Below are 6,000 nucleotides of genomic sequence, written 5' to 3'. Positions count from 1 at the left end.
CCCCTTCTGATGAAATTAATTTGAGTGAGCAAATCACACGGATGATGAGAATGATCCATCATCCAAGAAAAATTCTAGTAAACTTTCCCGGCTTAATGCCAAGAAGGAAAAGATTCCCCCTATTGTGATAACCACTACCGATTTCCATGCTCTTCGCATGGAACTTTTGAATTTCGTGAAAGTTAAGTTTTCACTACAAATTGGACGTCGGGGTGAATGCCGTGTATTGGCTGAAACCTTGGACGGATTTAAATGTCTTCTCAAGTATCTTACTGAGAAGAAGCACAAATTTTTTACTTACGACACCAAAACTGAACGTGTGTTCAAGGTTGTCATGAAAGGACTGCCCAGTGGTGAATCCCTGGATCAGATCAAAGATGAACTGGCAAAATTACTTGGAGTTGTGCCACTCCAAGTAATCAAAATGAAAATGAAATCCCGTCCTGGCGATTTGCGCAACGGGATTTCTAATGATTTTTATTTAGTTCACTTCAAGTCTAGTGAACTAAACAACCTTAAGGCCTTAGAAAAAGCTAGCCTTATGCTCCATGTCCGAGTGAAGTGGGAACACTTCAGGAAGACTGGAGGAAATTTCCAAAACCTCACCCAGTGCCGTAAGTGCCAGGGATGGGGTCACGGAACTAAAAATTGCTACATGCCAGCTAAATGCATGAATTGTGGTGATTCCTCTCACGCAAAGGACGACTGTCCTGTGAAGGAAGATCCTAAGAAATTTAAATGTTCAAATTGTGGTGAAAACCACAAATCCAATTATTGGGAATGTAAGACTTGCAAAGCGATCCTACAATCTCGTTCTAACCGTCAGGTAGGAAACGCTCCACGTTTCCGACCAGGTACAAATTCCTCTGCTGTTAACAACGGTCAGCGAGGAACAAATTCTACATTCGTACCCGTAGGTACAAATATCTCCCCTGCTTCAAATGTTTCATCTGTACCTACTCCCCTCGCTGCTAACAATGTTCAGCGAGTTAATGGAGCTACCTATGCTGCTATTGCAGCGGGTAGAAATCAAAATACTAACCACTGTTCTAACGGAAATTTTGACAATTTTGACTTAGGAAGCATTACTGCCCCCAAAATGGAATTTTTACATATTCATTAATTGACATGATTTCTGATATGCTTAAATCTAACTCCATGTTTGATGCTATTCAAACTGGAGTAAAATTTGCAAATAATATTGTCATGACTTTAAAATTCAGTAATGGATTTTAAAGCATTAAATATTGTAAATTGGAATGCTCGATCTCTTAAAGATAATGAAGACGAGCTATTTAACTTTTTGAGAGTTCATAACGTGCATATTGCCGTTATAACTGAAACGTTCCTTAAACCTCCCCATAAGGTTAAGAAGGACGCAAATTACTTGATTTATAGAAATGATCGTCTTGATGGACCCTGTGGTGGCGTTGCCATCATTATTCATAGACGAATCAAACATAAAATTCTTTCTTCATTTGAAACCAAAGTTTTTGAAACTTTGGGAGTTTCTGTTGAAACAAAATTTGGACAACTTACGTTTATAGCTGCCTATTTGCCATTCCAATGCGTAGGCCAGCAAAAGAATTTTCTCAAGGGTGACCTCCAGAAACTTACCCGTCATAGGTCTAAATTCTTCATTATTGGTGATTTTAATGCAAAACACCGCTCATGGAATAATGCTCAAAGCAATTCCAATGGTAATATTCTGTTTGATGATTGTTCTGCAGGTTATTACACTATTCAATATCCAAACAGCCCAACATGCTTTTCTTCTGCAAGAAATCCCTCCACTATTGATTTGGTCTTAACTGATTCATGTCAACTTTGTAGCCAATTGGTTACCCATGCTGACTTCGGTTCTGATCACCTTCCAGTAACTTTTGAAATATCCCAAGAAATAATTTCTAATCCCAACAGCTCTACTTTCAATTACCATAGAGCTGATTGGGAGCAGTATCGAACATTTATGGAATATAACTTCGATCCAAACATTCCTTTGCAAACCAAAGATGAAATTAATTATGCTCTTGAATCTCTGACTACTTCTATAGTTGAAGCAAGAGCTGCCTCAGTACCAAAATGCGAGGTTAAATTCGATTCAATTATAATAGATGATGATCTTCAGCTCTTGATCCGTCTTAAAAATGTCCGTAGGAGACAATATCAAAGAACACGCGATCCTGCCATGAAAGTTATCTGGCGGGATTTGCAAAAACAAATTAAAAAGCGTTTCTCTGCCCTGAGGAACAAAACTTTTGAAAATAATATTTCTAAATTAGACCCGAGTTCCAAACCCTTTCGTAGGTATATCGCATCCTCGGTTCATGCGGTCTCCACTAACATTCTCAGATGATGAATTACATCCCCCGGTTGGGTGTATTATCTTAACTTTTTCCGTTTTGGAATTGTAGGTGTACCAGATTTGTAGTATTTTTTTTCCAAAGAGAAAGTTGATGAAGAGAATCGATCAAAATCACTTGCACCCCTGCTTCCTCTGGTTTCAAGATTAACCTCTGGAGAGCATTTTGTGTGGCCATTGGGGCGTGTGGTTCTGAATATGGACAAACAGGCACAGATAAATTCTATTCCAACTCTTCACTGTAATAAGCTTGTTGGCCCTGAAAAGGGCCGTTTTGTTGTCAAAGTTGGTGTTGATTTAACCTCCGAAACCGTACGGAGTGCTTCTCTGTCGCTTCAAAGCGTAGATGACATCCATGGTTGCTTACGCTTGGCGTGTTCAGTGTAGGTGACAGCATCACGGATCTCATTTTCCAGGAACACCTTCAGCACACCTCGTTGATCAGACCGGAGATACGTTTGACACCGCCACGGCGAACCAGACGATGGATGGCGGTTATCACGAAGAACCTTGCGATGACGCTTGGCGCCTTCTTTAGCAAGACCTTTTTCTCCTTTGCCACAACCAGTCATTGTTGCTTGTTAGGTAGTCAGCGTTCGATAAATTGAATCACCGCATATCTATCGCAAAACTGGACAGACTTGGTATCCATGGCTGCCTTTTGCTATGGTTTCAGCCGTACCTCACCGATCGCTATCTTACTGTTGTCATTGGTGATCACCAGTTCCGTATGTTCACTGCCACGTCCGGCATACCCCAGGGTAGTCACCTGAGACCGCAGCTTTTCCTGATTTACTTCAACGACGTGAATCTAGTAATTGAGGGACCACGATTAACTTACGCAGATGACCTTAAACTCTTTTTTCGATAGTTGAAGATACTAATTTCAAATAACAGACTGTAGTGGTAATTTTTATACGATAGATGGAGTAGATGAAAGCATAGAGTTGATAGTTCCGTTAGAGTACGGCAGTGTGAAGATTGCATATAGATATTAGAATAGCGAGCTAGGACAACTTTTAAGGAAGGAACAAATCGGTTTTTTCATCTCTCTTTACCAAACTCCCCTTTTGGAGAGGGATGGTGAGGGGTGTCTCCCCCGCCACCACTAGCAAAAAGAGATGAAAACCGACCCACTCAAGTACCAACTGTGTGTTTGAAATAGTTCTACCGATTTTTACCGCACTTCAGTTGTTATTTGAAGGAAGGCATCCAGTCGTAGGTTTGGAAATTGCAACTATTGTTTACCCCTACCACGATATGTGCTCCTGTCATCGTCGACTTGACGATCTCGAGGGGACACGGGTGGGGTAGGTGCTGCTACTGTACCTTTCGACTATTGAAAGTAATTGATGGTATGCTCCCATCCAGAGTTTTTCGAATTAACTCAATTGAAGACTGTTGCTTCCTTCAACGTCAGTTGAATGCTTTTGGTGATTAGTGTATTCTGAATCATATGGAGGTTAAATCGTCCAAATGCTCAGCTATCTCTTTTTCGCGCAAGAAAGAGACTATTACAGACTATGTTTGTTTTGTTAGGCACTGAAATTGAGCGCGTCAGCCAAATTAAGGACCTAGGTGTGATTCTGGATACACAACTCTCTTTCAAACAGCACATCTCGTATGCCATCGACAAAGCGTCCAGAATTCTAGAGTTTATCTTCAGGATTGCTAAATACTTCACGGATATCTACTGCCTTAAATCGTTGTACTGCTCCTTTTCTCGCTCCATATTAGAATACTGCTCGGTTGTCTGGATTCCTCACTACAACAACGGTGTCAAAAGAGTTGAGTCTGTCCAGTGACGGTTCCTGCTTGCCGCTTGTCGTTTGCAACTGATCCATCTGGAGCCTCTGTCGGTTCCTGGAGATGCAGCAAGGGCATTGCTAATTACAGATATTTTGCAAGGACGGTTGCCCTGTTCTCCCTGAGCAAATTGACATCAATGTTCAAGCCAGAGCCCTACGGAATAATTCAATGCTGCGCCTGCCCATACAGCGAATCAATATAGCATGTTCAGCGCAATTGGTAGTTTACAGAGACTCTTCAATAGGGTCTCCGCACTGTTCGACTTTGACCTGACTCGCCAGCTGCTTCGGAGGTTTAGTTCGTTTTTTTTTCTAGATCAGTTTGGTTTGTCTAGCAATGTTCCTTTTTTACGAGATGACTATTGACTTATTGATGTTTTGTTTAGGTTACATCATTGGGGAAATAACGCCTGTTGATGTTTAGTCATAAATAAATAAATGAATAACATTTATGCATTATTTATAAATAAGAAAAAAAAAGAAAAGAAAAAGAAGAGAGGAGTACCTAACCTGCCAGCACCTTCCTACTGTTGCTATTGCTGCTTCTGCTGACTGCTCACCACGCTGTCCGAAGCGAAAATGAGTTGAGGTCAGACAGCAGCGCTCTTTTATATCTTTTCAGGTTAAAGCAGAATGTTGTGCAACCAAGTGGTACTCGATTATGACGACTGGGTCTGGGAAGAACGTTTATTTCATGAAATCAGTGTTAAAATTATCACTTTTTATTTGTACATTGGACAATGCTTGACATTACCACTTTTTCAAAAGTTTTTTGTTGAAAATCGTCAGTCAAAAGCATTGCTATTGATGCGTAAAAATATTTCTGATCGATTGGTGATAACATTATTGAAATTGGTCCAGGGGCAGCTGAGTTATTAATGTTCAAAATCTTTCATAATTTTGTTACATGTTCCATTTTTAGTTTTCACAAAGTGTACCCCCATTTATAAGTCACAGACGTAGTCCTACATTAAAAAAAAAAGAATCAGGAGTGGACACAGCCTCACAGAAGATAGAAGGTGAGTTGGAGATGGGAAGGAGATGACATGTGGGATTGGTGTGAAGTGACTGAAGACCTGAAACATATCCTGCATGATTTCCCACGCTACAACTACCGCAGAAACCAGCATCCTGTACTGGAATACATGAAACCATTAGAAGTGATCTTGAGGGAAAACTGGAACTAAACTAAGCAGGAATAAAGCGGAACAACTCTTGAACTTTGCTTTCTGTTGGCTCAAGATTTGAACGAAAAGCTAACTCTATGCCGATACATGGTGAAGGGTATGCAAAGTTCTATGGCGCCTCAGGAATCAACTGTGAGCCAAAAAGTAGCAGAAGAAGTTGGTGACGTCATCGATGTTGATCATACTTAATTGAAATAAAGTTTGACAGAACATGTGTTTTACTGCAAATATTTACACAATACGTTTGTTTCTTGTCTTCAAAGGCAATGTGCTCAGTGGCTGATCGAGGCCAATTCCTATTTGGGTTAAAGTTACCTCCAAAAATGTATCCAATTTATTGAAAAAGTTTTCTGGAAGAATAATATTCAAACTCGTTATGGATAACGGCTTCTTACCTTTTCCGGTGTAGTTTCTCCTCAGGTTCCTTTTGCAGGTTCTAAAGATCACCTCGATTGGACTGAAAATCGGCAAGCAGGCAAGATGATAGGAAGAATGCCCAGGGATCAAAGATATATTATAAAAGTTTGTCCATCCTGGAGTTGTTTTCAAAACTTCTGCTTTCTATTCAAGTTTTTATTAAAAAAAAAATAAAAAAACCAAAAATATGTTTTTTTTGTTATTTGAATTTTGAGGTTTATTTTTA

The sequence above is a fragment of the Ochlerotatus camptorhynchus genome, unplaced genomic scaffold (genome assembly GCF_037179485.1).
Source record: "Ochlerotatus camptorhynchus isolate MF236.1 unplaced genomic scaffold, CSIRO-AGI_Acam_v1.1 ptg000003l, whole genome shotgun sequence".
Classification (NCBI taxonomy): Eukaryota; Metazoa; Arthropoda; class Insecta; order Diptera; family Culicidae; genus Ochlerotatus; species Ochlerotatus camptorhynchus.
Note: the sequence above shows the minus strand (reverse complement) of the source record.